The sequence below is a fragment of the Ranitomeya imitator genome, unplaced genomic scaffold (assembly GCF_032444005.1).
Source record: "Ranitomeya imitator isolate aRanImi1 unplaced genomic scaffold, aRanImi1.pri SCAFFOLD_460, whole genome shotgun sequence".
Taxonomy (NCBI): domain Eukaryota; kingdom Metazoa; phylum Chordata; class Amphibia; order Anura; family Dendrobatidae; genus Ranitomeya; species Ranitomeya imitator.
Window position 1 is genome coordinate 59,665 of NW_027194831.1, and position 24,585 is coordinate 84,249.

The following is a 24,585-nucleotide window of genomic DNA, read 5'->3' on the forward strand; positions in this document are numbered from 1 at the left end:
AACCTTCTGGATGAGATAGGATAAACAAAACTTCCTTCGAGCCGGAATTGAACCAGCGACCTAAGGATTGCTAATTTAGAGCTACAGTCCTCCGCTCTACCAGCTGAGCTATCGAAGGATTGTTGAAAGCCCACTAGGTTTGGCCATGGGTGCCACGAGCAGGTGGTAAAAATGATTCATTCAACCCAGCGAAAAAGGAATTCAGCAGTAGTATTGGAGAATGCGGGCATCGATCCTGCTACCTCTCGCATGCTAAGCGAGCGCTCTACCACTTGAGCTAATCCCCCAAACCTGGCAAACATATCGTCAGTTTCACGTCACACCAGGTCACAATTTTCATATACAATCACACATGCCATTGCAAGCTTTTTTTTTTTTTTTTTTTTTTAAGTGTGGATTCCATTTTTGCATACTGGAAGAACATTTAAGGAGTCTACAACGTGATTGGTGCCCTACAAATACAGTTGGGCAACTTTCTAGCAACCCCTTTCTATGTACATGGAGAATCAAATTGGGGACAGTGAAAAAAACTTGCATAGTTTGAAGAAAAAAGTTGCGATGTAGCACAATCCCAAAAGAGAACCATTGACCTTTTATGGCTTTGTTTGTTTATAGAAACTGCTGAGAGGTCGTGAAGGCCTTCTGGTCCTTTGGCACAAGTTGATCCAGGATTCAGGGTTTTGACCAGTAATTTTTGAGCCAAAACGCGTTTGCTTTTGACAGAAGCTACACCAACCAGCACAATACCAATGTTTACCTTGGCATTGCTTTTGTATTGCGGACTAACCCTACTAAGTTTCAAACAATAACTGATGAGCAGCAAATGGTTTAGATGAAGTGTTGAAAAAGCTAAGAACGCTTCTCTTCGTTTTTTTCTCCTTTTTGTGGTTGCTAAACTGTAAGAAGAGAGTAGAGCATGAGCTTGAACACAAAAGAGAACATTAAAAGAGAATAAACGCAACACCAATGGTGAAAAAGCAAGCCATGCGTTGGCCGGGAATCGAACCCGGGTCAACTGCTTGGAAGGCAGCTATGCTCACCACTATACCACCAACGCTTACGTAAGCGCGCATTTTTTTTTTACATTTTCTGCAATAACAGTAAACGTTCTAGCAAATCCTTTCTAAGTACATGGAGAATCAAACTGGGGGAGAGTGAAAAAAGTTGTGATGTAGCACAATCCCAAGGAGAACCATTGACCTTTTATGGTTTGTTTATAGAAAATTTTGAGACGTCGTAAAGGCCTTCTGGTCCTTTAGCGGCATGAGTTGAACTGGGATTCAGGGTTTTAACCAGTGTTTTTTTGAGCCAATAGGGTTTGCTGTAGACAGGGGCATTTAGATGAAATGTAATGATGAAGAGTATAAAACACAACCGTTTAGCAGAGGATGGTTTCGATCCATCGACCTCTGGGTTATGGGCCCAGCACGCTTCCGCTGCGCCACTCTGCTTATGGTGGAGGATGCTCAGAGTTGAAGTCTAATTACTGCCTGCCTTCTGGTCTATGTCATGTAATTTATCAGCCATTTCTTATCTGTTGGCAACTAAATGATTCTTGGTGCTTTGCAAATGTTTGTTTGTTTTTGTTGAAAATCATGTCTCTGTGGCGCAATCGGTTAGCGCGTTCGGCTGTTAACCGAAAGGTTGGTGGTTCGAGTCCACCCAGGGACGTTGCACCCTTTTGCTTCAGTAGTAAGCTACAGTTGAAGAAGTTTTTGCATTTGTGCTAAGCATCTCCCTCAAGTAAAAGCCATTTTGCTGACGATGTTTTGAATTCACGAGACAAACTGGAGAAAAACCTTCTGGATGAGATAGGATAAACAAAACTTCCTTCGAGCCGGAATTGAACCAGCGACCTAAGGATTGCTAATTTAGAGCTACAGTCCTCCGCTCTACCAGCTGAGCTATCGAAGGATTGTTGAAAGCCCACTAGGTTTGGCCATGGGTGCCACGAGCAGGTGGTAAAAATGATTCATTCAACCCAGCGAAAAAGGAATTCAGCAGTAGTATTGGAGAATGCGGGCATCGATCCCGCTACCTCTCGCATGCTAAGCGAGCGCTCTACCACTTGAGCTAATCCCCCAAACCTGGCAAACATATCGTCAGTTTCACGTCACACCAGGTCACAATTTTCATATACAATCACACATGCCATTGCAAGCTTTTTTTTTTTTTTTTTTTTAAGTGTGGATTCCATTTTTGCATACTGGAAGAACATTTAAGGAGTCTACAACGTGATTGGTGCCCTACAAATACAGTTGGGCAACTTTCTAGCAACCCCTTTCTATGTACATGGAGAATCAAATTGGGGACAGTGAAAAAAACTTGCATAGTTTGAAGAAAAAAGTTGCGATGTAGCACAATCCCAAAAGAGAACCATTGACCTTTTATGGCTTTGTTTGTTTATAGAAACTGCTGAGAGGTCGTGAAGGCCTTCTGGTCCTTTGGCACAAGTTGATCCAGGATTCAGGGTTTTGACCAGTAATTTTTGAGCCAAAACGCGTTTGCTTTTGACAGAAGCTACACCAACCAGCACAATACCAATGTTTACCTTGGCATTGCTTTTGTATTGCGGACTAACCCTACTAAGTTTCAAACAATAACTGATGAGCAGCAAATGGTTTAGATGAAGTGTTGAAAAAGCTAAGAACGCTTCTCTTCGTTTTTTTCTCCTTTTTGTGGTTGCTAAACTGTAAGAAGAGAGTAGAGCATGAGCTTGAACACAAAAGAGAACATTAAAAGAGAATAAACGCAACACCAATGGTGAAAAAGCAAGCCATGCGTTGGCCGGGAATCGAACCCGGGTCAACTGCTTGGAAGGCAGCTATGCTCACCACTATACCACCAACGCTTACGTAAGCGCGCATTTTTTTTTTACATTTTCTGCAATAACAGTAAACGTTCTAGCAACTCCTTTCTAAGTACATGGAGAATCAAACTGGGGGAGAGTGAAAAAAGTTGTGATGTAGCACAATCCCAAGGAGAACCATTGACCTTTTATGGTTTGTTTATAGAAAATTTTGAGACGTCGTAAAGGCCTTCTGGTCCTTTAGCGGCATGAGTTGAACTGGGATTCAGGGTTTTAACCAGTGTTTTTTTGAGCCAATAGGGTTTGCTGTAGACAGGGGCATTTAGATGAAATGTAATGATGAAGAGTATAAAACACAACCGTTTAGCAGAGGATGGTTTCGATCCATCGACCTCTGGGTTATGGGCCCAGCACGCTTCCGCTGCGCCACTCTGCTTATGGTGGAGGATGCTCAGAGTTGAAGTCTAATTACTGCCTGCCTTCTGGTCTATGTCATGTAATTTATCAGCCATTTCTTATCTGTTGGCAACTAAATTATTCTTGGTGCTTTGCAAATGTTTGTTTGTTTTTGTTGAAAATCATGTCTCTGTGGCGCAATCGGTTAGCGCGTTCGGCTGTTAACCGAAAGGTTGGTGGTTCGAGTCCACCCAGGGACGTTGCACCCTTTTGCTTCAGTAGTAAGCTACAGTTGAAGAAGTTTTTGCATTTGTGCTAAGCATCTCCCTCAAGTAAAAGCCATTTTGCTGACGATGTTTTGAATTCACGAGACAAACTGGAGAAAAACCTTCTGGATGAGATAGGATAAACAAAACTTCCTTCGAGCCGGAATTGAACCAGCGACCTAAGGATTGCTAATTTAGAGCTACAGTCCTCCGCTCTACCAGCTGAGCTATCGAAGGATTGTTGAAAGCCCACTAGGTTTGGCCATGGGTGCCACGAGCAGGTGGTAAAAATGATTCATTCAACCCAGCGAAAAAGGAATTCAGCAGTAGTATTGGAGAATGCGGGCATCGATCCTGCTACCTCTCGCATGCTAAGCGAGCGCTCTACCACTTGAGCTAATCCCCCAAACCTGGCAAACATATCGTCAGTTTCACGTCACACCAGGTCACAATTTTCATATACAATCACACATGCCATTGCAAGCTTTTTTTTTTTTTTTTTTTTTTTAAGTGTGGATTCCATTTTTGCATACTGGAAGAACATTTAAGGAGTCTACAACGTGATTGGTGCCCTACAAATACAGTTGGGCAACTTTCTAGCAACCCCTTTCTATGTACATGGAGAATCAAATTGGGGACAGTGAAAAAAACTTGCATAGTTTGAAGAAAAAAGTTGCGATGTAGCACAATCCCAAAAGAGAACCATTGACCTTTTATGGCTTTGTTTGTTTATAGAAACTGCTGAGAGGTCGTGAAGGCCTTCTGGTCCTTTGGCACAAGTTGATCCAGGATTCAGGGTTTTGACCAGTAATTTTTGAGCCAAAACGCGTTTGCTTTTGACAGAAGCTACACCAACCAGCACAATACCAATGTTTACCTTGGCATTGCTTTTGTATTGCGGACTAACCCTACTAAGTTTCAAACAATAACTGATGAGCAGCAAATGGTTTAGATGAAGTGTTGAAAAAGCTAAGAACGCTTCTCTTCGTTTTTTTCTCCTTTTTGTGGTTGCTAAACTGTAAGAAGAGAGTAGAGCATGAGCTTGAACACAAAAGAGAACATTAAAAGAGAATAAACGCAACACCAATGGTGAAAAAGCAAGCCATGCGTTGGCCGGGAATCGAACCCGGGTCAACTGCTTGGAAGGCAGCTATGCTCACCACTATACCACCAACGCTTACGTAAGCGCGCATTTTTTTTTTACATTTTCTGCAATAACAGTAAACGTTCTAGCAAATCCTTTCTAAGTACATGGAGAATCAAACTGGGGGAGAGTGAAAAAAGTTGTGATGTAGCACAATCCCAAGGAGAACCATTGACCTTTTATGGTTTGTTTATAGAAAATTTTGAGACGTCGTAAAGGCCTTCTGGTCCTTTAGCGGCATGAGTTGAACTGGGATTCAGGGTTTTAACCAGTGTTTTTTTGAGCCAATAGGGTTTGCTGTAGACAGGGGCATTTAGATGAAATGTAATGATGAAGAGTATAAAACACAACCGTTTAGCAGAGGATGGTTTCGATCCATCGACCTCTAGGTTATGGGCCCAGCACGCTTCCGCTGCGCCACTCTGCTTATGGTGGAGGATGCTCAGAGTTGAAGTCTAATTACTGCCTGCCTTCTGGTCTATGTCATGTAATTTATCAGCCATTTCTTATCTGTTGGCAACTAAATTATTCTTGGTGCTTTGCAAATGTTTGTTTGTTTTTGTTGAAAATCATGTCTCTGTGGCGCAATCGGTTAGCGCGTTCGGCTGTTAACCGAAAGGTTGGTGGTTCGAGTCCACCCAGGGACGTTGCACCCTTTTGCTTCAGTAGTAAGCTACAGTTGAAGAAGTTTTTGCATTTGTGCTAAGCATCTCCCTCAAGTAAAAGCCATTTTGCTGACGATGTTTTGAATTCACGAGACAAACTGGAGAAAAACCTTCTGGATGAGATAGGATAAACAAAACTTCCTTCGAGCCGGAATTGAACCAGCGACCTAAGGATTGCTAATTTAGAGCTACAGTCCTCCGCTCTACCAGCTGAGCTATCGAAGGATTGTTGAAAGCCCACTAGGTTTGGCCATGGGTGCCACGAGCAGGTGGTAAAAATGATTCATTCAACCCAGCGAAAAAGGAATTCAGCAGTAGTATTGGAGAATGCGGGCATCGATCCCGCTACCTCTCGCATGCTAAGCGAGCGCTCTACCACTTGAGCTAATCCCCCAAACCTGGCAAACATATCGTCAGTTTCACGTCACACCAGGTCACAATTTTCATATACAATCACACATGCCATTGCAAGCTTTTTTTTTTTTTTTTTTTTTTTAAGTGTGGATTCCATTTTTGCATACTGGAAGAACATTTAAGGAGTCTACAACGTGATTGGTGCCCTACAAATACAGTTGGGCAACTTTCTAGCAACCCCTTTCTATGTACATGGAGAATCAAATTGGGGACAGTGAAAAAAACTTGCATAGTTTGAAGAAAAAAGTTGCGATGTAGCACAATCCCAAAAGAGAACCATTGACCTTTTATGGCTTTGTTTGTTTATAGAAACTGCTGAGAGGTCGTGAAGGCCTTCTGGTCCTTTGGCACAAGTTGATCCAGGATTCAGGGTTTTGACCAGTAATTTTTGAGCCAAAACGCGTTTGCTTTTGACAGAAGCTACACCAACCAGCACAATACCAATGTTTACCTTGGCATTGCTTTTGTATTGCGGACTAACCCTACTAAGTTTCAAACAATAACTGATGAGCAGCAAATGGTTTAGATGAAGTGTTGAAAAAGCTAAGAACGCTTCTCTTCGTTTTTTTCTCCTTTTTGTGGTTGCTAAACTGTAAGAAGAGAGTAGAGCATGAGCTTGAACACAAAAGAGAACATTAAAAGAGAATAAACGCAACACCAATGGTGAAAAAGCAAGCCATGCGTTGGCCGGGAATCGAACCCGGGTCAACTGCTTGGAAGGCAGCGATGCTCACCACTATACCACCAACGCTTACGTAAGCGCGCATTTTTTTTTTACATTTTCTGCAATAACAGTAAACGTTCTAGCAAATCCTTTCTAAGTACATGGAGAATCAAACTGGGGGAGAGTGAAAAAAGTTGTGATGTAGCACAATCCCAAGGAGAACCATTGACCTTTTATGGTTTGTTTATAGAAAATTTTGAGACGTCGTAAAGGCCTTCTGGTCCTTTAGCGGCACGAGTTGAACTGGGATTCAGGGTTTTAACCAGTGTTTTTTTGAGCCAAAAGGGTTTGCTGTAGACAGGGGCATTTAGATGAAATGTAATGATGAAGAGTATAAAACACAACCGTTTAGCAGAGGATGGTTTCGATCCATCGACCTCTGGGTTATGGGCCCAGCACGCTTCCGCTGCGCCACTCTGCTTATGGTGGAGGATGCTCAGAGTTGAAGTCTAATTACTGCCTGCCTTCTGGTCTATGTCATGTAATTTATCAGCCATTTCTTATCTGTTGGCAACTAAATTATTCTTGGTGCTTTGCAAATGTTTGTTTGTTTTTGTTGAAAATCATGTCTCTGTGGCGCAATCGGTTAGCGCGTTCGGCTGTTAACCGAAAGGTTGGTGGTTCGAGTCCACCCAGGGACGTTGCACCCTTTTGCTTCAGTAGTAAGCTACAGTTGAAGAAGTTTTTGCATTTGTGCTAAGCATCTCCCTCAAGTAAAAGCCATTTTGCTGACGATGTTTTGAATTCACGAGACAAACTGGAGAAAAACCTTCTGGATGAGATAGGATAAACAAAACTTCCTTCGAGCCGGAATTGAACCAGCGACCTAAGGATTGCTAATTTAGAGCTACAGTCCTCCGCTCTACCAGCTGAGCTATCGAAGGATTGTTGAAAGCCCACTAGGTTTGGCCATGGGTGCCACGAGCAGGTGGTAAAAATGATTCATTCAACCCAGCGAAAAAGGAATTCAGCAGTAGTATTGGAGAATGCGGGCATCGATCCCGCTACCTCTCGCATGCTAAGCGAGCGCTCTACCACTTGAGCTAATCCCCCAAACCTGGCAAACATATCGTCAGTTTCACGTCACACCAGGTCACAATTTTCATATACAATCACACATGCCATTGCAAGCTTTTTTTTTTTTTTTAAGTGTGGATTCCATTTTTGCATACTGGAAGAACATTTAAGGAGTCTACAACGTGATTGGTGCCCTACAAATACAGTTGGGCAACTTTCTAGCAACCCCTTTCTATGTACATGGAGAATCAAATTGGGGACAGTGAAAAAAACTTGCATAGTTTGAAGAAAAAAGTTGCGATGTAGCACAATCCCAAAAGAGAACCATTGACCTTTTATGGCTTTGTTTGTTTATAGAAACTGCTGAGAGGTCGTGAAGGCCTTCTGGTCCTTTGGCACAAGTTGATCCAGGATTCAGGGTTTTGACCAGTAATTTTTGAGCCAAAACGCGTTTGCTTTTGACAGAAGCTACACCAACCAGCACAATACCAATGTTTACCTTGGCATTGCTTTTGTATTGCGGACTAACCCTACTAAGTTTCAAACAATAACTGATGAGCAGCAAATGGTTTAGATGAAGTGTTGAAAAAGCTAAGAACGCTTCTCTTCGTTTTTTTCTCCTTTTTGTGGTTGCTAAACTGTAAGAGCATGAGCTTGAACACAAAAGAGAACATTAAAAGAGAATAAACGCAACACCAATGGTGAAAAAGCAAGCCATGCGTTGGCCGGGAATCGAACCCGGGTCAACTGCTTGGAAGGCAGCTATGCTCACCACTATACCACCAACGCTTACGTAAGCGCGCATTTTTTTTTTACATTTTCTGCAATAACAGTAAACGTTCTAGCAAATCCTTTCTAAGTACATGGAGAATCAAACTGGGGGAGAGTGAAAAAAGTTGTGATGTAGCACAATCCCAAGGAGAACCATTGACCTTTTATGGTTTGTTTATAGAAAATTTTGAGACGTCGTAAAGGCCTTCTGGTCCTTTAGCGGCACGAGTTGAACTGGGATTCAGGGTTTTAACCAGTGTTTTTTTGAGCCAAAAGGGTTTGCTGTAGACAGGGGCATTTAGATGAAATGTAATGATGAAGAGTATAAAACACAACCGTTTAGCAGAGGATGGTTTCGATCCATCGACCTCTGGGTTATGGGCCCAGCACGCTTCCGCTGCGCCACTCTGCTTATGGTGGAGGATGCTCAGAGTTGAAGTCTAATTACTGCCTGCCTTCTGGTCTATGTCATGTAATTTATCAGCCATTTCTTATCTGTTGGCAACTAAATTATTCTTGGTGCTTTGCAAATGTTTGTTTGTTTTTGTTGAAAATCATGTCTCTGTGGCGCAATCGGTTAGCGCGTTCGGCTGTTAACCGAAAGGTTGGCGGTTCGAGTCCACCCAGGGACGTTGCACCCTTTTGCTTCAGTAGTAAGCTACAGTTGAAGAAGTTTTTGCATTTGTGCTAAGCATCTCCCTCAAGTAAAAGCCATTTTGCTGACGATGTTTTGAATTCACGAGACAAACTGGAGAAAAACCTTCTGGATGAGATAGGATAAACAAAACTTCCTTCGAGCCGGAATTGAACCAGCGACCTAAGGATTGCTAATTTAGAGCTACAGTCCTCTGCTCTACCAGCTGAGCTATCGAAGGATTGTTGAAAGCCCACTAGGTTTGGCCATGGGTGCCACGAGCAGGTGGTAAAAATGATTCATTCAACCCAGCGAAAAAGGAATTCAGCAGTAGTATTGGAGAATGCGGGCATCGATCCTTCTACCTCTCGCATGCTAAGCGAGCGCTCTACCACTTGAGCTAATCCCCCAAACCTGGCAAACATATCGTCAGTTTCACGTCACACCAGGTCACAATTTTCATATACAATCACACATGCCATTGCAAGCTTTTTTTTTTTTTTTTTTTTTTTTTTAAGTGTGGATTCCATTTTTGCATACTGGAAGAACATTTAAGGAGTCTACAACGTGATTGGTGCCCTACAAATACAGTTGGGCAACTTTCTAGCAACCCCTTTCTATGTACATGGAGAATCAAATTGGGGACAGTGAAAAAAACTTGCATAGTTTGAAGAAAAAAGTTGCGATGTAGCACAATCCCAAAAGAGAACCATTGACCTTTTATGGCTTTGTTTGTTTATAGAAACTGCTGAGAGGTCGTGAAGGCCTTCTGGTCCTTTGGCACAAGTTGATCCAGGATTCAGGGTTTTGACCAGTAATTTTTGAGCCAAAACGCGTTTGCTTTTGACAGAAGCTACACCAACCAGCACAATACCAATGTTTACCTTGGCATTGCTTTTGTATTGCGGACTAACCCTACTAAGTTTCAAACAATAACTGATGAGCAGCAAATGGTTTAGATGAAGTGTTGAAAAAGCTAAGAACGCTTCTCTTCGTTTTTTTCTCCTTTTTGTGGTTGCTAAACTGTAAGAGCATGAGCTTGAACACAAAAGAGAACATTAAAAGAGAATAAACGCAACACCAATGGTGAAAAAGCAAGCCATGCGTTGGCCGGGAATCGAACCCGGGTCAACTGCTTGGAAGGCAGCTATGCTCACCACTATACCACCAACGCTTACGTAAGCGCGCATTTTTTTTTTACATTTTCTGCAATAACAGTAAACGTTCTAGCAAATCCTTTCTAAGTACATGGAGAATCAAACTGGGGGAGAGTGAAAAAAGTTGTGATGTAGCACAATCCCAAGGAGAACCATTGACCTTTTATGGTTTGTTTATAGAAAATTTTGAGACGTCGTAAAGGCCTTCTGGTCCTTTAGCGGCATGAGTTGAACTGGGATTCAGGGTTTTAACCAGTGTTTTTTTGAGCCAATAGGGTTTGCTGTAGACAGGGGCATTTAGATGAAATGTAATGATGAAGAGTATAAAACACAACCGTTTAGCAGAGGATGGTTTCGATCCATCGACCTCTGGGTTATGGGCCCAGCACGCTTCCGCTGCGCCACTCTGCTTATGGTGGAGGATGCTCAGAGTTGAAGTCTAATTACTGCCTGCCTTCTGGTCTATGTCATGTAATTTATCAGCCATTTCTTATCTGTTGGCAACTAAATTATTCTTGGTGCTTTGCAAATGTTTGTTTGTTTTTGTTGAAAATCATGTCTCTGTGGCGCAATCGGTTAGCGCGTTCGGCTGTTAACCGAAAGGTTGGTGGTTCGAGTCCACCCAGGGACGTTGCACCCTTTTGCTTCAGTAGTAAGCTACAGTTGAAGAAGTTTTTGCATTTGTGCTAAGCATCTCCCTCAAGTAAAAGCCATTTTGCTGACGATGTTTTGAATTCACGAGACAAACTGGAGAAAAACCTTCTGGATGAGATAGGATAAACAAAACTTCCTTCGAGCCGGAATTGAACCAGCGACCTAAGGATTGCTAATTTAGAGCTACAGTCCTCCGCTCTACCAGCTGAGCTATCGAAGGATTGTTGAAAGCCCACTAGGTTTGGCCATGGGTGCCACGAGCAGGTGGTAAAAATGATTCATTCAACCCAGCGAAAAAGGAATTCAGCAGTAGTATTGGAGAATGCGGGCATCGATCCCGCTACCTCTCGCATGCTAAGCGAGCGCTCTACCACTTGAGCTAATCCCCCAAACCTGGCAAACATATCGTCAGTTTCACGTCACACCAGGTCACAATTTTCATATACAATCACACATGCCATTGCAAGCTTTTTTTTTTTTTTTAAGTGTGGATTCCATTTTTGCATACTGGAAGAACATTTAAGGAGTCTACAACGTGATTGGTGCCCTACAAATACAGTTGGGCAACTTTCTAGCAACCCCTTTCTATGTACATGGAGAATCAAATTGGGGACAGTGAAAAAAACTTGCATAGTTTGAAGAAAAAAGTTGCGATGTAGCACAATCCCAAAAGAGAACCATTGACCTTTTATGGCTTTGTTTGTTTATAGAAACTGCTGAGAGGTCGTGAAGGCCTTCTGGTCCTTTGGCACAAGTTGATCCAGGATTCAGGGTTTTGACCAGTAATTTTTGAGCCAAAACGCGTTTGCTTTTGACAGAAGCTACACCAACCAGCACAATACCAATGTTTACCTTGGCATTGCTTTTGTATTGTGGACTAACCCTACTAAGTTTCAAACAATAACTGATGAGCAGCAAATGGTTTAGATGAAGTGTTGAAAAAGCTAAGAACGCTTCTCTTCGTTTTTTTCTCCTTTTTGTGGTTGCTAAACTGTAAGAGCATGAGCTTGAACACAAAAGAGAACATTAAAAGAGAATAAACGCAACACCAATGGTGAAAAAGCAAGCCATGCGTTGGCCGGGAATCGAACCCGGGTCAACTGCTTGGAAGGCAGCTATGCTCACCACTATACCACCAACGCTTACGTAAGCGCGCATTTTTTTTTTACATTTTCTGCAATAACAGTAAACGTTCTAGCAAATCCTTTCTAAGTACATGGAGAATCAAACTGGGGGAGAGTGAAAAAAGTTGTGATGTAGCACAATCCCAAGGAGAACCATTGACCTTTTATGGTTTGTTTATAGAAAATTTTGAGACGTCGTAAAGGCCTTCTGGTCCTTTAGCGGCATGAGTTGAACTGGGATTCAGGGTTTTAACCAGTGTTTTTTTGAGCCAATAGGGTTTGCTGTAGACAGGGGCATTTAGATGAAATGTAATGATGAAGAGTATAAAACACAACCGTTTAGCAGAGGATGGTTTCGATCCATCGACCTCTGGGTTATGGGCCCAGCACGCTTCCGCTGCGCCACTCTGCTTATGGTGGAGGATGCTCAGAGTTGAAGTCTAATTACTGCCTGCCTTCTGGTCTATGTCATGTAATTTATCAGCCATTTCTTATCTGTTGGCAACTAAATTATTCTTGGTGCTTTGCAAATGTTTGTTTGTTTTTGTTGAAAATCATGTCTCTGTGGCGCAATCGGTTAGCGCGTTCGGCTGTTAACCGAAAGGTTGGTGGTTCGAGTCCACCCAGGGACGTTGCACCCTTTTGCTTCAGTAGTAAGCTACAGTTGAAGAAGTTTTTGCATTTGTGCTAAGCATCTCCCTCAAGTAAAAGCCATTTTGCTGACGATGTTTTGAATTCACGAGACAAACTGGAGAAAAACCTTCTGGATGAGATAGGATAAACAAAACTTCCTTCGAGCCGGAATTGAACCAGCGACCTAAGGATTGCTAATTTAGAGCTACAGTCCTCCGCTCTACCAGCTGAGCTATCAAAGGATTGTTGAAAGCCCACTAGGTTTGGCCATGGGTGCCACGAGCAGGTGGTAAAAATGATTCATTCAACCCAGCGAAAAAGGAATTCAGCAGTAGTATTGGAGAATGCGGGCATCGATCCCGCTACCTCTCGCATGCTAAGCGAGCGCTCTACCACTTGAGCTAATCCCCCAAACCTGGCAAACATATCGTCAGTTTCACGTCACACCAGGTCACAATTTTCATATACAATCACACATGCCATTGCAAGCTTTTTTTTTTTTTTTAAGTGTGGATTCCATTTTTGCATACTGGAAGAACATTTAAGGAGTCTACAACGTGATTGGTGCCCTACAAATACAGTTGGGCAACTTTCTAGCAACCCCTTTCTATGTACATGGAGAATCAAATTGGGGACAGTGAAAAAAACTTGCATAGTTTGAAGAAAAAAGTTGCGATGTAGCACAATCCCAAAAGAGAACCATTGACCTTTTATGGCTTTGTTTGTTTATAGAAACTGCTGAGAGGTCGTGAAGGCCTTCTGGTCCTTTGGCACAAGTTGATCCAGGATTCAGGGTTTTGACCAGTAATTTTTGAGCCAAAACGCGTTTGCTTTTGACAGAAGCTACACCAACCAGCACAATACCAATGTTTACCTTGGCATTGCTTTTGTATTGCGGACTAACCCTACTAAGTTTCAAACAATAACTGATGAGCAGCAAATGGTTTAGATGAAGTGTTGAAAAAGCTAAGAACGCTTCTCTTCGTTTTTTTCTCCTTTTTGTGGTTGCTAAACTGTAAGAAGAGAGTAGAGCATGAGCTTGAACACAAAAGAGAACATTAAAAGAGAATAAACGCAACACCAATGGTGAAAAAGCAAGCCATGCGTTGGCCGGGAATCGAACCCGGGTCAACTGCTTGGAAGGCAGCTATGCTCACCACTATACCACCAACGCTTACGTAAGCGCGCATTTTTTTTTTACATTTTCTGCAATAACAGTAAACGTTCTAGCAAATCCTTTCTAAGTACATGGAGAATCAAACTGGGGGAGAGTGAAAAAAGTTGTGATGTAGCACAATCCCAAGGAGAACCATTGACCTTTTATGGTTTGTTTATAGAAAATTTTGAGACGTCGTAAAGGCCTTCTGGTCCTTTAGCGGCATGAGTTGAACTGGGATTCAGGGTTTTAACCAGTGTTTTTTTGAGCCAATAGGGTTTGCTGTAGACAGGGGCATTTAGATGAAATGTAATGATGAAGAGTATAAAACACAACCGTTTAGCAGAGGATGGTTTCGATCCATCGACCTCTGGGTTATGGGCCCAGCACGCTTCCGCTGCGCCACTCTGCTTATGGTGGAGGATGCTCAGAGTTGAAGTCTAATTACTGCCTGCCTTCTGGTCTATGTCATGTAATTTATCAGCCATTTCTTATCTGTTGGCAACTAAATTATTCTTGGTGCTTTGCAAATGTTTGTTTGTTTTTGTTGAAAATCATGTCTCTGTGGCGCAATCGGTTAGCGCGTTCGGCTGTTAACCGAAAGGTTGGTGGTTCGAGTCCACCCAGGGACGTTGCACCCTTTTGCTTCAGTAGTAAGCTACAGTTGAAGAAGTTTTTGCATTTGTGCTAAGCATCTCCCTCAAGTAAAAGCCATTTTGCTGACGATGTTTTGAATTCACGAGACAAACTGGAGAAAAACCTTCTGGATGAGATAGGATAAACAAAACTTCCTTCAAGACGGAATTGAACCAGCGACCTAAGGATTGCTAATTTAGAGCTACAGTCCTCCGCTCTACCAGCTGAGCTATCGAAGGATTGTTGAAAGCCCACTAGGTTTGGCCATGGGTGCCACGAGCAGGTGGTAAAAATGATTCATTCAACCCAGCGAAAAAGGAATTCAGCAGTAGTATTGGAGAATGCGGGCATCGATCCTGCTACCTCTCGCATGCTAAGCGAGCGCTCTACCACTTGAGCTAATCCCCCAAACCTGGCAAACATATCGTCAGTTTCACGTCACACCAGGTCACAATTTTCATATACAATCACACATGCCATTGCAAGCTTTTTTTTTTTTTTTTTTTTTTTAAGTGTGGATTCCATTTTTGCATACTGGAAGAACATTTAAGGAGTCTACAACGTGATTGGTGCCCTACAAATACAGTTGGGCAACTTTCTAGCAACCCCTTTCTATGTACATGGAGAATCAAATTGGGGACAGTGAAAAAAACTTGCATAGTTTGAAGAAAAAAGTTGCGATGTAGCACAATCCCAAAAGAGAACCATTGACCTTTTATGGCTTTGTTTGTTTATAGAAACTGCTGAGAGGTCGTGAAGGCCTTCTGGTCCTTTGGCACAAGTTGATCCAGGATTCAGGGTTTTGACCAGTAATTTTTGAGCCAAAACGCGTTTGCTTTTGACAGAAGCTACACCAACCAGCACAATACCAATGTTTACCTTGGCATTGCTTTTGTATTGCGGACTAACCCTACTAAGTTTCAAACAATAACTGATGAGCAGCAAATGGTTTAGATGAAGTGTTGAAAAAGCTAAGAACGCTTCTCTTCGTTTTTTTCTCCTTTTTGTGGTTGCTAAACTGTAAGAAGAGAGTAGAGCATGAGCTTGAACACAAAAGAGAACATTAAAAGAGAATAAACGCAACACCAATGGTGAAAAAGCAAGCCATGCGTTGGCCGGGAATCGAACCCGGGTCAACTGCTTGGAAGGCAGCGATGCTCACCACTATACCACCAACGCTTACGTAAGCGCGCATTTTTTTTTTACATTTTCTGCAATAACAGTAAACGTTCTAGCAAATCCTTTCTAAGTACATGGAGAATCAAACTGGGGGAGAGTGAAAAAAGTTGTGATGTAGCACAATCCCAAGGAGAACCATTGACCTTTTATGGTTTGTTTATAGAAAATTTTGAGACGTCGTAAAGGCCTTCTGGTCCTTTAGCGGCACGAGTTGAACTGGGATTCAGGGTTTTAACCAGTGTTTTTTTGAGCCAAAAGGGTTTGCTGTAGACAGGGGCATTTAGATGAAATGTAATGATGAAGAGTATAAAACACAACCGTTTAGCAGAGGATGGTTTCGATCCATCGACCTCTGGGTTATGGGCCCAGCACGCTTCCGCTGCGCCACTCTGCTTATGGTGGAGGATGCTCAGAGTTGAAGTCTAATTACTGCCTGCCTTCTGGTCTATGTCATGTAATTTATCAGCCATTTCTTATCTGTTGGCAACTAAATTATTCTTGGTGCTTTGCAAATGTTTGTTTGTTTTTGTTGAAAATCATGTCTCTGTGGCGCAATCGGTTAGCGCGTTCGGCTGTTAACCGAAAGGTTGGTGGTTCGAGTCCACCCAGGGACGTTGCACCCTTTTGCTTCAGTAGTAAGCTACAGTTGAAGAAGTTTTTGCATTTGTGCTAAGCATCTCCCTCAAGTAAAAGCCATTTTGCTGACGATGTTTTGAATTCACGAGACAAACTGGAGAAAAACCTTCTGGATGAGATAGGATAAACAAAACTTCCTTCGAGCCGGAATTGAACCAGCGACCTAAGGATTGCTAATTTAGAGCTACAGTCCTCCGCTCTACCAGCTGAGCTATCGAAGGATTGTTGAAAGCCCACTAGGTTTGGCCATGGGTGCCACGAGCAGGTGGTAAAAATGATTCATTCAACCCAGCGAAAAAGGAATTCAGCAGTAGTATTGGAGAATGCGGGCATCGATCCCGCTACCTCTCGCATGCTAAGCGAGCGCTCTACCACTTGAGCTAATCCCCCAAACGTGGCAAACATATCGTCAGTTTCACGTCACACCAGGTCACAATTTTCATATACAATCACACATGCCATTGCAAGCTTTTTTTTTTTTTTTAAGTGTGGATTCCATTTTTGCATACTGGAAGAACATTTAAGGAGTCTACAACGTGATTGGTGCCCTACAAATACAGTTGGGCAACTTTCTAGCAACCCCTTTCTATGTACATGGAGAATCAAATTGGGGACAGTGAAAAAAACTTGCATAGTTTGAAGAAAAAAGTTGCGATGTAGCACAATCCCAAAAGAGAACCATTGACCTTTTATGGCTTTGTTTGTTTATAGAAACTGCTGAGAGGTCGTGAAGGCCTTCTGGTCCTTTGGCACAAGTTGATCCAGGATTCAGGGTTTTGACCAGTAATTTTTGAGCCAAAACGCGTTTGCTTTTGACAGAAGCTACACCAACCAGCACAATACCAATGTTTACCTTGGCATTGCTTTTGTATTGCGGACTAACCCTACTAAGTTTCAAACAATAACTGATGAGCAGCAAATGGTTTAGATGAAGTGTTGAAAAAGCTAAGAACGCTTCTCTTCGTTTTTTTCTCCTTTTTGTGGTTGCTAAACTGTAAGAGCATGAGCTTGAACACAAAAGAGAACATTAAAAGAGAATAAACGCAACACCAATGGTGAAAAAGCAAGCCATGCGTTGGCCGGGAATCGAACCCGGGTCAACTGCTTGGAAGGCAGCTATGCTCACCACTATACCACCAACGCTTACGTAAGCGCGCATTTTTTTTTTACATTTTCTGCAATAACAGTAAACGTTCTAGCAAATCCTTTCTAAGTACATGGAGAATCAAACTGGGGGAGAGTGAAAAAAGTTGTGATGTAGCACAATCCCAAGGAGAACCATTGACCTTTTATGGTTTGTTTATAGAAAATTTTGAGACGTCGTAAAGGCCTTCTGGTCCTTTAGCGGCACGAGTTGAACTGGGATTCAGGGTTTTAACCAGTGTTTTTTTGAGCCAAAAGGGTTTGCTGTAGACAGGGGCATTTAGATGAAATGTAATGATGAAGAGTATAAAACACAACCGTTTAGCAGAGGATGGTTTCGATCCATCGACCTCTGGGTTATGGGCCCAGCACGCTTCCGCTGCGCCACTCTGCTTATGGTGGAGGATGCTCAGAGTTGAAGTCTAATTACTGCCTGCCTTCTGGTCTATGTCATGTAATTTATCAGCCATTTCTTATCTGTTGGCAACTAAATTATTCTTGGTGCTTTGCAAATGTTTGTTTGTTTTTGTTGAAAATCATGTCTCTGTTGAAAATCATGTCTCTGTGGCGCAATCGGTTAGCGCGTTCGGCTGTTAACCGAAAGGTTGGCGGTTCGAGTCCACCCAGGGACGTTGCACCCTTTTGCTTCAGTAGTAAGCTACAGTTGAAGAAGTTTTTGCATTTGTGCTAAGCATCTCCCTCAAGTAAAAGCCATTTTGCTGACGATGTTTTGAATTCACGAGACAAACTGGAGAAAAACCTTCTGGATGAGATAGGATAAACAAAACTTCCTTCGAGCCGGAATTGAACCAGCGACCTAAGGATTGCTAATTTAGAGCTACAGTCCTCTGCTCTACCAGCTGAGCTATCGAAGGATTGTTGAAAGCCCACTAGGTTTGGCCATGGGTGCCACGAGCAGGTGGTAAAAATGATTCATTCAACCCAGCGAAAAAGGAATTCAGCAGTAGTATTGGAGAATGCGGGCATCGATCCCGCTACCTCTCGCATGCTAAGCGAGCGCTCTACCACTTGAGCTAATCCCCCAAACCTGCCAAACATATCGTCAGTTTCACGTCACACCAGGTCACAATTTTCATATACAATCACACATGCCATTGCAAGCTTTTTTTTTTTTTTTAAGTGTGGATTCCATTTTTGCATACTGGAAGAACATTTAAGGAGTCTACAACGTGATTGGTGCCCTACAAATACAGTTGGGCAACTTTCTAGCAACCCCTTTCTATGTACATGGAGAATCAAATTGGGGACAGTGAAAAAAACTTGCATAGTTTGAAGAAAAAAGTTGCGATGTAGCACAATCCCAAAAGAGAACCATTGACCTTTTATGGCTTTGTTTGTTTATAGAAACTGCTGAGAGGTCGTGAAGGCCTTCTGGTCCTTTGGCACAAGTTGATCCAGGATTCAGGGTTTTGACCAGTAATTTTTGAGCCAAAACGCGTTTGCTTTTGACAGAAGCTACACCAACCAGCACAATACCAATGTTTACCTTGGCATTGCTTTTGTATTGCGGACTAACCCTACTAAGTTTCAAACAATAACTGATGAGCAGCAAATGGTTTAGATGAAGTGTTGAAAAAGCTAAGAACGCTTCTCTTCGTTTTTTTCTCCTTTTTGTGGTTGCTAAACTGTAAGAGCATGAGCTTGAACACAAAAGAGAACATTAAAAGAGAATAAACGCAACACCAATGGTGAAAAAGCAAGCCATGCGTTGGCCGGGAATCGAACCCGGGTCAACTGCTTGGAAGGCAGCTATGCTCACCACTATACCACCAACGCTTACGTAAGCGCGCATTTTTTTTTTACATTTTCTGCAATAACAGTAAACGTTCTAGCAAATCCTTTCTAAGTACATGGAGAATCAAACTGGGGGAGAGTGAAAAAAGTTGTGATGTAGCACAATCCCAAGGAGAACCATTGACCTTTTATGGTTTGTTTATAGAAAATTTTGAGACGTCGTAAAGGCCTTCTGGTCCTTTAGCGGCACGAGTTGAACTGGGATTCAGGGTTTTAACCAGTGTTTTTTTGAGCCAAAAGGGTTTGCTGTAGACAGGGGCATTTAGATGAAATGTAATGATGAAGAGTATAAAACACAACCGTTTAGCAGAGGATGGTTTCGATCCATCGACCTCTGGGTTATGGGCCCAGCACGCTTCCGCTGCGCCACTCTGCTTATGGTGGAGGATGCTCAGAGTTGAAGTCTAATTACTGCCTGCCTTCTGGTCTATGTCATGTAATTTATCAGCCATTTCTTATCTGTTGGCAACTAAATTATTCTTGGTGCTTTGCAAATGTTTGTTTGTTTTTGTTGAAAATCATGTCTCTGTGGCGCAATCGGTTAGCGCGTTCGGCTGTTAACCGAAAGGTTGGCGGTTCGAGTCCACCCAGGGACGTTGCACCCTTTTGCTTCAGTAGTAAGCTACAGTTGAAGAAGTTTTTGCATTTGTGCTAAGCATCTCCCTCAAGTAAAAGCCATTTTGCTGACGATGTTTTGAATTCACGAGACAAACTGGAGAAAAACCTTCTGGATGAGATAGGATAAACAAAACTTCCTTCGAGCCGGAATTGAACCAGCGACCTAAGGATTGCTAATTTAGAGCTACAGTCCTCTGCTCTACCAGCTGAGCTATCGAAGGATTGTTGAAAGCCCACTAGGTTTGGCCATGGGTGCCACGAGCAGGTGGTAAAAATGATTCATTCAACCCAGCGAAAAAGGAATTCAGCAGTAGTATTGGAGAATGCGGGCATCGATCCTTCTACCTCTCGCATGCTAAGCGAGCGCTCTACCACTTGAGATAATCCCCCAAACCTGGCAAACATATCGTCAGTTTCACGTCACACCAGGTCACAATTTTCATATACAATCACACATGCCATTGCAAGCTTTTTTTTTTTTTTTTTTTTTTTTTTAAGTGTGGATTCCATTTTTGCATACTGGAAGAACATTTAAGGAGTCTACAACGTGATTGGTGCCCTACAAATACAGTTGGGCAACTTTCTAGCAACCCCTTTCTATGTACATGGAGAATCAAATTGGGGACAGTGAAAAAAACTTGCATAGTTTGAAGAAAAAAGTTGCGATGTAGCACAATCCCAAAAGAGAACCATTGACCTTTTATGGCTTTGTTTGTTTATAGAAACTGCTGAGAGGTCGTGAAGGCCTTCTGGTCCTTTGGCACAAGTTGATCCAGGATTCAGGGTTTTGACCAGTAATTTTTGAGCCAAAACGCGTTTGCTTTTGACAGAAGCTACACCAACCAGCACAATACCAATGTTTACCTTGGCATTGCTTTTGTATTGCGGACTAACCCTACTAAGTTTCAAACAATAACTGATGAGCAGCAAATGGTTTAGATGAAGTGTTGAAAAAGCTAAGAACGCTTCTCTTCGTTTTTTTCTCCTTTTTGTGGTTGCTAAACTGTAAGAGCATGAGCTTGAACACAAAAGAGAACATTAAAAGAGAATAAACGCAACACCAATGGTGAAAAAGCAAGCCATGCGTTGGCCGGGAATCGAACCCGGGTCAACTGCTTGGAAGGCAGCTATGCTCACCACTATACCACCAACGCTTACGTAAGCGCGCATTTTTTTTTTACATTTTCTGCAATAACAGTAAACGTTCTAGCAAATCCTTTCTAAGTACATGGAGAATCAAACTGGGGGAGAGTGAAAAAAGTTGTGATGTAGCACAATCCCAAGGAGAACCATTGACCTTTTATGGTTTGTTTATAGAAAATTTTGAGACGTCGTAAAGGCCTTCTGGTCCTTTAGCGGCACGAGTTGAACTGGGATTCAGGGTTTTAACCAGTGTTTTTTTGAGCCAATAGGGTTTGCTGTAGACAGGGGCATTTAGATGAAATGTAATGATGAAGAGTATAAAACACAACCGTTTAGCAGAGGATGGTTTCGATCCATCGACCTCTGGGTTATGGGCCCAGCACGCTTCCGCTGCGCCACTCTGCTTATGGTGGAGGATGCTCAGAGTTGAAGTCTAATTACTGCCTGCCTTCTGGTCTATGTCATGTAATTTATCAGCCATTTCTTATCTGTTGGCAACTAAATTATTCTTGGTGCTTTGCAAATGTTTGTTTGTTTTTGTTGAAAATCATGTCTCTGTGGCGCAATCGGTTAGCGCGTTCGGCTGTTAACCGAAAGGTTGGCGGTTCGAGTCCACCCAGGGACGTTGCACCCTTTTGCTTCAGTAGTAAGCTACAGTTGAAGAAGTTTTTGTATTTGTGCTAAGCATCTCCCTCAAGTAAAAGCCATTTTGCTGACGATGTTTTGAATTCACGAGACAAACTGGAGAAAAACCTTCTGGATGAGATAGGATAAACAAAACTTCCTTCGAGCCGGAATTGAACCAGCGACCTAAGGATTGCTAATTTAGAGCTACAGTCCTCTGCTCTACCAGCTGAGCTATCGAAGGATTGTTGAAAGCCCACTAGGTTTGGCCATGGGTGCCACGAGCAGGTGGTAAAAATGATTCATTCAACCCAGCGAAAAAGGAATTCAGCAGTAGTATTGGAGAATGCGGGCATCGATCCCGCTACATCTCGCATGCTAAGCGAGCGCTCTACCACTTGAGCTAATCCCCCAAACCTGGCAAACATATCGTCAGTTTCACGTCACACCAGGTCACAATTTTCATATACAATCACACATGCCATTGCAAGCTTTTTTTTTTTTTTTAAGTGTGGATTCCATTTTTGCATACTGGAAGAACATTTAAGGAGTCTACAACGTGATTGGTGCCCTACAAATACAGTTGGGCAACTTTCTAGCAACCCCTTTCTATGTACATGGAGAATCAAATTGGGGACAGTGAAAAAAACTTGCATAGTTTGAAGAAAAAAGTTGCGATGTAGCACAATCCCAAAAGAGAACCATTGACCTTTTATGGCTTTGTTTGTTTATAGAAACTGCTGAGAGGTCGTGAAGGCCTTCTGGTCCTTTGGCACAAGTTGATCCAGGATTCAGGGTTTTGACCAGTAATTTTTGAGCCAAAACGCGTTTGCTTTTGACAGAAGCTACACCAACCAGCACAATACCAATGTTTACCTTGGCATTGCTTTTGTATTGCGGACTAACCCTACTAAGTTTCAAACAATAACTGATGAGCAGCAAATGGTTTAGATGAAGTGTTGAAAAAGCTAAGAACGCTTCTCTTCGTTTTTTTCTCCTTTTTGTGGTTGCTAAACTGTAAGAGCATGAGCTTGAACACAAAAGAGAACATTAAAAGAGAATAAACGCAACACCAATGGTGAAAAAGCAAGCCATGCGTTGGCCGGGAATCGAACCCGGGTCAACTGCTTGGAAGGCAGCTATGCTCACCACTATACCACCAACGCTTACGTAAGCGCGCATTTTTTTTTTACATTTTCTGCAATAACAGTAAACGTTCTAGCAAATCCTTTCTAAGTACATGGAGAATCAAACTGGGGGAGAGTGAAAAAAGTTGTGATGTAGCACAATCCCAAGGAGAACCATTGACCTTTTATGGTTTGTTTATAGAAAATTTTGAGACGTCGTAAAGGCCTTCTGGTCCTTTAGCGGCACGAGTTGAACTGGGATTCAGGGTTTTAACCAGTGTTTTTTTGAGCCAAAAGGGTTTGCTGTAGACAGGGGCATTTAGATGAAATGTAATGATGAAGAGTATAAAACACAACCGTTTAGCAGAGGATGGTTTCAATCCATCGACCTCTGGGTTATGGGCCCAGCACGCTTCCGCTGCGCCACTCTGCTTATGGTGGAGGATGCTCAGAGTTGAAGTCTAATTACTGCCTGCCTTCTGGTCTATGTCATGTAATTTATCAGCCATTTCTTATCTGTTGGCAACTAAATTATTCTTGGTGCTTTGCAAATGTTTGTTTGTTTTTGTTGAAAATCATGTCTCTGTGGCGCAATCGGTTAGCGCGTTCGGCTGTTAACCGAAAGGTTGGTGGTTCGAGTCCACCCAGGGACGTTGCACCCTTTTGCTTCAGTAGTAAGCTACAGTTGAAGAAGTTTTTGCATTTGTGCTAAGCATCTCCCTCAAGTAAAAGCCATTTTGCTGACGATGTTTTGAATTCACGAGACAAACTGGAGAAAAACCTTCTGGATGAGATAGGATAAACAAAACTTCCTTCGAGCCGGAATTGAACCAGCGACCTAAGGATTGCTAATTTAGAGCTACAGTCCTCTGCTCTACCAGCTGAGCTATCGAAGGATTGTTGAAAGCCCACTAGGTTTGGCCATGGGTGCCACGAGCAGGTGGTAAAAATGATTCATTCAACCCAGCGAAAAAGGAATTCAGCAGTAGTATTGGAGAATGCGGGCATCGATCCTTCTACCTCTCGCATGCTAAGCGAGCGCTCTACCACTTGAGCTAATCCCCCAAACCTGGCAAACATATCGTCAGTTTCACGTCACACCAGGTCACAATTTTCATATACAATCACACATGCCATTGCAAGCTTTTTTTTTTTTTTTTTTTTTTTTTTAAGTGTGGATTCCATTTTTGCATACTGGAAGAACATTTAAGGAGTCTACAACGTGATTGGTGCCCTACAAATACAGTTGGGCAACTTTCTAGCAACCCCTTTCTATGTACATGGAGAATCAAATTGGGGACAGTGAAAAAAACTTGCATAGTTTGAAGAAAAAAGTTGCGATGTAGCACAATCCCAAAAGAGAACCATTGACCTTTTATGGCTTTGTTTGTTTATAGAAACTGCTGAGAGGTCGTGAAGGCCTTCTGGTCCTTTGGCACAAGTTGATCCAGGATTCAGGGTTTTGACCAGTAATTTTTGAGCCAAAACGCGTTTGCTTTTGACAGAAGCTACACCAACCAGCACAATACCAATGTTTACCTTGGCATTGCTTTTGTATTGCGGACTAACCCTACTAAGTTTCAAACAATAACTGATGAGCAGCAAATGGTTTAGATGAAGTGTTGAAAAAGCTAAGAACGCTTCTCTTCGTTTTTTTCTCCTTTTTGTGGTTGCTAAACTGTAAGAGCATGAGCTTGAACACAAAAGAGAACATTAAAAGAGAATAAACGCAACACCAATGGTGAAAAAGCAAGCCATGCGTTGGCCGGGAATCGAACCCGGGTCAACTGCTTGGAAGGCAGCTATGCTCACCACTATACCACCAACGCTTACGTAAGCGCGCATTTTTTTTTTACATTTTCTGCAATAACAGTAAACGTTCTAGCAAATCCTTTCTAAGTACATGGAGAATCAAACTGGGGGAGAGTGAAAAAAGTTGTGATGTAGCACAATCCCAAGGAGAACCATTGACCTTTTATGGTTTGTTTATAGAAAATTTTGAGACGTCGTAAAGGCCTTCTGGTCCTTTAGCGGCACGAGTTGAACTGGGATTCAGGGTTTTAACCAGTGTTTTTTTGAGCCAATAGGGTTTGCTGTAGA

At 42.4% G+C, this 24,585-nt stretch overlaps 9 non-coding genes across 9 annotated transcripts; all 9 read left to right on the top strand.

Annotated features, from left to right (window-relative positions):
• The first annotated feature begins 1,597 nt into the window (after positions 1-1,597).
• TRNAN-GUU (transfer RNA asparagine (anticodon GUU)) lies at positions 1,598-1,671 on the top strand. The gene has a single exon. It is a non-coding gene; the product is annotated as a tRNA-Asn (tRNA).
• Positions 1,672-3,391: 1,720 nt separating this feature from the next.
• TRNAN-GUU (transfer RNA asparagine (anticodon GUU)) lies at positions 3,392-3,465 on the top strand. The gene has a single exon. It is a non-coding gene; the product is annotated as a tRNA-Asn (tRNA).
• Positions 3,466-5,188: 1,723 nt separating this feature from the next.
• Positions 5,189-5,262, top strand: TRNAN-GUU (transfer RNA asparagine (anticodon GUU)). Its single transcript has one exon. It is a non-coding gene; the product is annotated as a tRNA-Asn (tRNA).
• Positions 5,263-6,985: 1,723 nt separating this feature from the next.
• TRNAN-GUU (transfer RNA asparagine (anticodon GUU)) lies at positions 6,986-7,059 on the top strand. The gene has a single exon. It is a non-coding gene; the product is annotated as a tRNA-Asn (tRNA).
• Positions 7,060-10,554: 3,495 nt separating this feature from the next.
• Positions 10,555-10,628, top strand: TRNAN-GUU (transfer RNA asparagine (anticodon GUU)). The gene has a single exon. It is a non-coding gene; the product is annotated as a tRNA-Asn (tRNA).
• A 1,705-nt stretch (positions 10,629-12,333) lies between these two features.
• TRNAN-GUU (transfer RNA asparagine (anticodon GUU)) lies at positions 12,334-12,407 on the top strand. Its single transcript has one exon. It is a non-coding gene; the product is annotated as a tRNA-Asn (tRNA).
• A 1,715-nt stretch (positions 12,408-14,122) lies between these two features.
• On the top strand, positions 14,123-14,196 carry TRNAN-GUU (transfer RNA asparagine (anticodon GUU)). The gene has a single exon. It is a non-coding gene; the product is annotated as a tRNA-Asn (tRNA).
• A 1,723-nt stretch (positions 14,197-15,919) lies between these two features.
• TRNAN-GUU (transfer RNA asparagine (anticodon GUU)) lies at positions 15,920-15,993 on the top strand. Its single transcript has one exon. It is a non-coding gene; the product is annotated as a tRNA-Asn (tRNA).
• A 7,071-nt stretch (positions 15,994-23,064) lies between these two features.
• Positions 23,065-23,138, top strand: TRNAN-GUU (transfer RNA asparagine (anticodon GUU)). The gene has a single exon. It is a non-coding gene; the product is annotated as a tRNA-Asn (tRNA).
• The last annotated feature ends 1,447 nt before the right edge of the window (positions 23,139-24,585 follow it).